This window comes from Arvicanthis niloticus, chromosome 11 (genome assembly GCF_011762505.2).
Source record: "Arvicanthis niloticus isolate mArvNil1 chromosome 11, mArvNil1.pat.X, whole genome shotgun sequence".
Classification (NCBI taxonomy): Eukaryota; Metazoa; Chordata; class Mammalia; order Rodentia; family Muridae; genus Arvicanthis; species Arvicanthis niloticus.
In genome coordinates, this window is record NC_047668.1 from 78885621 (window position 1) to 78894696 (window position 9076).

The following is a 9076-nucleotide window of genomic DNA, read 5'->3' on the forward strand; positions in this document are numbered from 1 at the left end:
CGTGGGTGCTGGTGGCCAGAGGAGCAGCGAGAATCAAATTCACAAACAAATGATCCGGATGTACCTTAGGCAGATTAGATCAGCAGCTTGGCTCTCTGCAGCGGGGAGCAGGTGTGTGCAGGTGTGTGCCCGCTGCAGCTGGGCTGCTTCTTTGACCCCCTTATCCTACCCCTGCTCGGTCTCTGGCTCTCACTTGGCAACAAATGAATGACAGGGCTTTATTTACACAGTGTTAGCTAACAAACGAGCAGGGCTTGGAGAGGAGAAAAAAGGATGGGAACTGGAATCTTTTTTGTCCTGTCCCACTGTGCCCAAGCCCCATCGCTTGCTCAGACACATTCGGATTGCTTGTCTAAGGGATATTGAGACCATATTTGACTGCAGAGGTGGATATGTTTAGAGGCTCTTAAGTTGGGCGCTAGGTAGAGAGAGGTCAGAGGTTCTCCGAGAAGCATACCCAAAACCATAGCAAGGAGGTACAGATGCCCCAGTTTCCATGGATGAGGGAAGTCCAAGGCCTGAAGTCTAAGGTGTCTCTAGGACCCAGGGGACCAAATGAGGAAGGCACAAGCATCAGTGGCTTATCACTCACAGGACAGGGGCCAAAGCTGTGAAGCTCGAGAAGACTGGCACCTGGTACCAGGACTTTCAAATAAAGCCAGAAGGTGAAAACCAAGATAAAAACAAAGCCTCCCCACCCCACACCAGAGGAAAGGGATCAGAAAGGACTACCTCTGCCTCCAAGAGCACCAGAGACTCAGGGATTATTCACTAATTTCTGGTGATGGATTGAAGGACCAGCTGGACCAGAGAGAGATAAGGAATGGGGTTTCAGTTTGGACTAGCCATCCCCCCAAGAGGGGAAGGCACAGGTGCTAGAAGAGTCTGCGGAGTCACAAGCACCTATGTTGGCTGATTGCAGCCAGGAATACCACAGAGATCACACACACAGTAGATCTCATGCAAGAGAAGCATTGGATGGGGGAGGGGAGGGAAAAGGCAGTTTCAGAGTGGGGACAAGAGAGAGAGACAGAGAGACAGAGAGACAGAGAGACAGAGAGAGACAGAGGCACATAGAGAGAAACAGAGACAGGGACAGAGGCAGAGACAGAAACAAAGACAAAGCAAGACAGTGGTCTGTGATGGCTAGGACTGTAAGGCCCCCACGAAGGGAGGACCTCACCCAAGCCTCAGGAATTTGCAGCCACCCAATAACTCACAAGACACGGAACTTGATGCAATCAGCAAGAGGTATATTTTAATCAACATGTTGAGGTCAAGACCTGTAGCCCACGCAGGGGCAATGGAGTCTGACCCCGGGGCTTTGGAGACAGAGAGAATTTAAAGGCAAAAACCACAACTCAGGGGTGTGGGGATGACAACCCAGGGGGAGTGAAGGAGGGTTATTGGAGAGTACCTGTGGAAAGTCCCAGCCCATTAGTCAGTTTGTGACAGGGTCCAAGGAACAGTCATGGGGAACATTCTGTATAGGCTATTCTCAAAGAGCCTGTTCGTACTCAACCATCTATCTTGTGGTCAGCCAAGTTCCTGAAACACAGAGCTCACGACCAAGCTGACCTGCTCTCTTGGTTCTGTTTTAGGCTGCTAGGAGTTTTTGAAAATTTTTAACCCTTTCAGAACCCTTTAAAGGGCATGTCTGGCTTTCCGCGCTACTCGGGTACGGGCCCATATGGCGTTGTTCTTGGTTCCCGTCGTAACTTAAAAGGGAAACTTACACAATGTCCGGAGCCCTTGACGTCCTGCAGATGAAGGAGGAGGATGTCCTCAAATTCCTTGCTGCAGGAACCCACTTAGGTGGCACCAACCTTGACTTTCAGATGGAGCAGTACATCTACAAGAGGAAAAGCGATGGTGTCTACATCGTAAATCTGAAGAGGACCTGGGAGAAGCTGCTGCTCGCAGCTCGAGCCATTGTTGCCATTGAGAACCCTGCAGACGTCAGCGTCATCTCCTCCAGGAACACTGGCCAGCGAGCTGTGCTGAAGTTTGCTGCTGCCACAGGAGCCACTCCAATTGCTGGCCGCTTCACACCTGGGACCTTCACTAACCAGATCCAAGCGGCCTTCAGGGAGCCACGGCTTCTGGTGGTGACTGATCCCAGGGCTGACCACCAGCCCCTCACAGAGGCCTCCTATGTCAACCTGCCCACCGTTGCTCTGTGTAACACAGATTCTCCCCTGCGCTATGTGGACATTGCCATCCCATGCAACAACAAGGGAGCTCATTCAGTGGGTCTGATGTGGTGGATGCTGGCCCGGGAAGTACTCCGCATGCGAGGTACCATCTCCCGTGAGCACCCATGGGAGGTTATGCCTGATCTTTACTTCTACAGAGACCCAGAGGAGATTGAGAAGGAGGAACAGGCTGCTGCTGAGAAGGCTGTGACCAAGGAGGAATTCCAGGGCGAATGGACCGCACCAGCTCCTGAGTTCACTGCTGCTCAGCCTGAGGTGGCTGACTGGTCTGAGGGTGTGCAGGTACCCTCTGTGCCCATCCAGCAGTTCCCCACGGAAGACTGGAGTGTGCAGACAGCCACTGAGGACTGATCAGCAGCTCCCACAGCTCAGGCCACCGAGTGGGTTAGAGCCACCACTGAGTGGTCCTGAGCTGCTCTGCAGACACCTGAGCAAAGGGAAAAAAGGTGGAAGGAAAATAAAGTTCCCAAAAGCTGCAAAAAAAAAAAAAAAAAAAAAAGGCATGTCTGTAACATTTGATGTTGTAGCTGCTGGCACTGAATTGCTGAAGGCAGGGTGGGAGAGCACTTGGACTCTAACAGTGAGACCTTGTCTCAAGGACAAAATAGCAGCAGCAGCAGCAGCAACAACAACAAACCCTCTTCTCTCCAATGGCTAGGAACAGCTCTATACATTTCTGTTCTAGGACCTTTCCCAGGGGAAGTCAATGCTTTCTGACTCTTAAGGCAGCTGTGGACAGGCCTTAGAGGTGGGTGAGGAAAAGCAGAGGAGTCATGGGTGAGCCCAGCTAGAAGGACAGATAATTAAATAAGTGTAGCTGGCATAGCTGAGGCTTCTGTGTGCTCACCCCTGTGCCTCTGCTGTTATGTGTACGATATGAATAAAGAAACAGAGCAGGAGAGGCAAAACCAATCTGTCCAAGATTCATCTATGGCTAGAAAGCACTACAGCCAGGAATAAGTCTTAACAGTCTGGTTCCAGCATCTGTGTTGTTAATGGAAGGATGAAAGTCATGTGTGCTCCTGGCCTCTCTGCCCAGCCCCATGCAAGCACCAAGGTGTGTGTGTGTGTGTGTGTGTGTGTGTGTGTGTGTGTGTGTGTGTGTAGGAAAACACGGGGAGCCACACTAAGCTGACTGCTTTCAGGGCTGCTCTTCCAGAAGATCCAGGTTCAGCTCCCAGCACCAATATGGCAGCTCACAGCTATCTGTAACTTAAATCCCAGGGAATCCAATGCCCTTTCAGGTTCTACAATGCATGAGGGTGCAGGCAATACATGCAGACAATTTACCTATACACATAAAATAAAAATAAAGGAAAATAATTTAACTGTTTAAAAATTAAAAAGGGGAGGGGATGCAGCTCAGTTTGTACAGGGCTTGCCTAGCATTGGAGAAGCCCTGGGTTTGACCCTCAGTGTGTGGGCATAAACAGGGCTTGGTGGCACCCACTTGCTATCTCAGCATTCTGAAGGTAGGGGCAAAGGAACCAGAAGTTTAAGGTTATCCTTGGCTACATAGTGTTTAAGGCTAGCCTGGGATATGAGAAACCATCTCAAAAACACCTGCAGAGATACTCAGCAGTAAAGAACAGGCACTGTGCTTACCGAGGACCCGTGGCATCTTAGCCACTCATTGGGACGTTCACAGTCAGGCTCACAATTATACAGAACTCCAGTCCCATGGAAAGAAGAAATGAAAGTGGGAGGGGCCTCAGTCTGGGATCTAGTTTTTTTTCTTTCTGTAAGAGTCAAGGATCCTCAATGTCTTAGTCAGTGTTCTGCTGCTATAAAGACACAGCAGCAGCAGCCCTTATAAAGAAAAGCATGCGGTTACAGCTCGCTAGCTGTTTCAGTGGTTTAGTCCATTATTGGCATGGCAGCATGCGGGCAGACTGGATGCTGGAGAGTGAGGGTTCTTCATATTCACAGGCTTGAACATTTGAACTCCCACAGCCTACCCTTAGTAACACACTTTCTCCAGCATGGCCACACTCCCAGATGACCAAGCATTCAAATCTGTGACCCTCTGGGGGCCATTCCTAATCAGTACATTCCCACTTCCTACCCCACAAACTTGTAGTCATATCATAATGTGAAAATGCATTCAGTCCAACTGCAAAAGTCCCCATAGTCTATTACAGTCTCAGCATGGTTTAAAAGTCCAAAATTCAAAGTCTTTTAGGAGACTCATGACAATCTCTTAACTATAACCCCCTGTAAAATCAAAATAAGAAAGCAGATCATATGCTTTCAACATTCAATATATATATGTATATATATACATACACACATATATACATACATACACACACACACACACACACACACACACACACACACACACACGTATATCCTGGTACAGGATATACATGACCATTCCAAAGGGAGGAAAGGGAGCAGAGGGAGAAAATACTGGACCAAAGCATGACTGAAAACCACCTGGGCAAACTCCAAACTCTGTATCTCTATGTCTGATGTCAAAGCAGTCTTTAGATCTCTAAGTCCTTTCCGCTCTGTTGACTGCGACACACTTCTCTTTCTTGGGCTGGCTCCATTCTCTGTTAGCAGCTCTCCTTGGCAGGCATCCCATTACTCTGGCATCTCTACCATCTTGGGGTCTCCAAGTCAATCCAGGCTACATCTTCATTGCTTCACACAATGGACTTCTTAGACCTCTATGCAGGGCATCCGTGGTACAAGACTGGCCTCAGCAGCTTTTCTTAGCCATAGAGGGAGATTCTACAACTCCTTTCTTATGTCCTTGATTCTTAAGCCAGAACCATATGGTTGAGCCTGCCTAGTTCTGCTGCTAGCTGGGGCTGGGAACATGGCCCCTAGTTCAAATACATCTTCACCAGCTTTCTGTTTTCCCTGGTTTCTTCACTGCCTAAGCTGGGCTGTCCTGGAACTTGCTTTGTAGATCAGGTGTCTGGCCTCAAACTCAGAGATCCGACTTGCTTCTGCCTCCTGAGTGCTGGGATTAAAGGCATGAGCCACCACACTGGCCCTGGGCTTTTCTTTAATTCCATTTCACAAATCAGGAAGCTTAGTGGGCTGGCATCTGGCCCTGAGGTCAGCACTCCCTTTATTCATTTAGCACCAGGCTTTTACTCTGTTTATCTCCTTGAGCACAGGACTTAACTTCATTACACTTCTTGGCTTCCCTTTTCTCCTCAAACTATTCATTCTGTATTTTCCTTGCTCGGCTTGCTCTTCTTCATGACAGAGCTGCATCAGAGCCATCACCAATAACCACACAACAGAATAAATACTGTGCTGTGGTAAAATCTCTTCTGCCAAAGCCATTAATCCAAAACTCTTCAATTTTTGCCACAGGTTGGTTTTCCAGACTAAGGCAAACCCCTGCCACATTCTTTTCCAAAATATCCACAAGAAAGGTCTCTAGGCCACATACTAATATTCTTCCCTTCTGAAGCTTCTTGAGCTGGGCCCACAGTTCAAATCTTCCTCAGCCCTACTGTCTTCCACGCTCATAGGATAACTCATTGAGCTCTGCTCAGTGTCCAAACACTTTTCTAGACTAAAATCCCAAAGCATTCCACATTTCTCCAAACCAAGGCATGGTCAGGCCTATCACAGCAACACCCCACTCCTGGCACTAGCTTCTGTCTCAGTGTTTTATTGCTGTGAAGAAACACCATAACCACAACAACTCTTATAAAAGAAAGCGTCTAATTGGGCTTACTTACCATTTCAGAGATTTAATCCATTATCACTATGGCAGGCAGACATGGTGTTGGATAGTAGCTGAGAGTTCTACAAGCAGATCTACAGGCAGCAGGCAGAGAAGTAGAGACACTCAAGGTCCTGGATTGAGCATTTGAAACCCCTGAGCTCACTCCCAGTGGCACACTTCCTCCAACAAGACCACCCCCTAATGACAACGCACTCAACTATGAACTTACAGGAGCCATTTCTATTCAACCCACCATGCTCAACACGCTCCCCACCTCCCTAATGCCACTAAGTTGCAAGGAGATAGCATTCAAAGATTTGCCTTTACCCATAAGCCACCACTGTGACTGAGGAAGGCATCTGCTGGAGGTGTGATAGACGTTCACATTGTTTTATAGGAGGCATAGACAACCACACTTATCCATAATGGCCTTGCGTGTGGAATCCTCAAAGCTGCAAAATCTTCAACAATTGCCAGCCCCATTTCTGTGTTTGTATCCAACTGTGATGAGCCTACATATGTCAAGATGGTGGAGACCATTTGGGCTAAGCACCAAGTCACCCTAATTAAGGTCAATGACACCAAGAGACTAAGGAAATATGTAGACCTCTGTAAAACTGAGAGGGCAAACTCTGTAAAGGTTGGCTGCAATTGTGCAGTGGTTAGAGACAATGGCAAAGAATCTCAGGTCAAAGATGTCATAGAAAGGTACTTCAGATACAAGAAATGAACAAATAATTAGATACACTTTCTAAAAAAAAAATAAAGTAAGAGAGAGAGAGAGAGAGAGAGAGAGAGAGAGAGAGAGAGAGCTTAATACAACTGAAGAAGTAAAAATTGCCTACAGAAGCAGTGTTTTCCTCAAGTTTCATCTCCAACAAGAATGCTAAAAACAACACAATGCTTATTTAAAATTACATCCACTAATTACGTGTGTGTGCACATGTGCATGTGTGTGCATGTGTGCATGAAAGAGCACACATGTGAAGTCTGAGGACACCTAGCAGGACTTGCTTGGTTGGTCTCCTCTCTTTCCATGTGGGTTGTGGCATCTGACTCTGGTCCTCAGGTGACAAGAGCCTTTCCTGGAGACCCTCTGCTGTTCCCACTTTTGGGAACCCCATTTCTGTTTGGGAACCTTCCTGCTGTCTGACTGCCAAGAGGAGGAGTTTGTAGCTGAGAGTCATCTCATCTACTTTCAGCAGCAGTGAGCATTTAAATGGACTCCCAAAGGCTCCGGGGTTCCTGGGAGCACCAAGGACTGTGGCTTATCTAGTCCTGGGTGGGGTTAGCGCCTGTAACCTTGACTTCTGGTCCTTACTACATAGACTGCAATATGTTCTTAGGTGATTTTGTTAATATCCTTTCCTCCCTTCTTTATTTGTTTTGTTTGTTTGTTTGTTGTTTTAAGACAGGGTTTTTCTGTGTAGCCTCTGTCTGGGAACTTGCTCTGTAGACCAGGCTGGCCTCAGACTCAGAGACCCTCTTGCCTCTGCCTCCTGAGTACTGACATTAAAGGCTAATGTCCTTCCCTCTTCCCCAGCTAGATAGTTGGTGGGCTTTTTTGTTTGTTTTCGGGTTATTGTGTTTCCAACTGAGACCTGGTGGTGCCCACCAAACGTTTCTTAGTGGTGCTTGTCATGTGCCCCTCTTCTATGTTTGCTGTAGAATGCCTGGTTCTTGGCATTTCATGTTCAACTCATATGGTTCTTGTTAGTGGTACATGGGGTGGGGGACACTGGAGGACATGACCAAGTCTAGAAAGTTGTTCCCAGGCTAGTAGTTTCACCACAAGTTGTGGCACACACCCTAATTCCAGCATTTGGGAAGTAGAGGCAGGATGATTAAGTGTTTAAAGCCAGACAGAGCTCTAAAATGACACCTGTCTCAAAGAAAGAAAGAAAGAAAGAAAGAAAGAAAGAAAGAAAGAAAGAAAGAAGTGGCGTTTTTTCTTTAGCTCAAAGTTCAAAACTCATTGTGATTGAAGATTTTTTGTTTTGTTTTTTGTTTTGTTTTTTTAGTACCAGGGACAAAAGAGCCTTCTTAATTTCCCTGACCTTGTAGAATAAAAGGCGGGGTGGGAATATTTTGCCAGTTGCCATTCCACATTCATCCACTCAGTGGCAGTATTGCTCTACAAGGAAGAACCAGATGGTGCCATGCTGGTGATGCAACCAGGCTCACGGATGAAGACTGGCTAGCATTTATTGAATGACAAGAATGTGCTGGCTTTTGTAAACAGCAGGAGAAGATCACATGAGAGAGGGGCGGTGAGGCATTTCTTTCGTTGTTTCTGGTTCTATGAGACACCGTTTCACTATGAAACATATTGCAACGGTGAAATAAAAGCACATGAGAGCGTTTAGATGAGAAGTCCAGTGTCTCATGACCAGTGAGTGAACTGCTAAGCTAAATTCAGACTTAGATCTGCTCTCCCAACCTCAGTGTCATGACTGAACTTATCCTAGCAGCAACCTGCCAGTGCTGTGCCCACCCCGCAAGCGCCTCTCACTCAGCTGACCCAATTTGCCATCTTTCAATAATCTAAATTAAAACTGGGGGCCACTGGCTTGGATCTAAAATTGTAAAATGGGTTATTGAACTGCCAGCCTGGAGCCCAGAGACCTCTCTTCTGTATGCGCAAGGACAGAGGAGGGACAAGAGATGTGCCTTTCTGGACTCCTCTCTCTGGTTTTCATTATGTCATGTCCTTCCACCGCTACAGCTGCTGGAGGGTTGCAGTTGAATCCACTCTAATGCCTTTCACTGGGGGAAGCTCCCTCCCAACCTGCTTTGTTGCTTCTCTGCTTCCCCATTGGCTCACAAGCACCTAGGCCACAGCTCTTCAGCCCTTCTTGGAGCTGCAGCCCATTCTAGAGGTGCTGCTGTCTCACCCCAGTCTGTTGGTGAGAAGGAGCCACCAACATGCAGGTGGCACACAGCCAGGGACTAGTAGTGTTCCTTGTCTTCCCTTCCCTCGTGCTTGGATAGGACAGTACGACCTCCAAAGGCCAATCCATGTGACAGCATGTTCTACACAGTTCTGCTATCCTTGAGCAAATACTTGCAGGCACAGCAAACAGGGACATTATGTCACTCAAGCTGATACAGAAGAAGGCATTTCCTAGATGTTTTTTTCTCTTTCCTCTTTTTTTCCTCTTAT

The 9076-nt window shown here is 47.4% G+C and overlaps 1 pseudogene; it reads left to right on the plus strand.

Moving 5' to 3' along the window:
* Positions 1-1665: 1665 nt before the first annotated feature.
* On the plus strand, positions 1666-2595 carry LOC117716759 (small ribosomal subunit protein uS2 pseudogene; annotated as a pseudogene).
* Positions 2596-9076: the final 6481 nt, after the last annotated feature.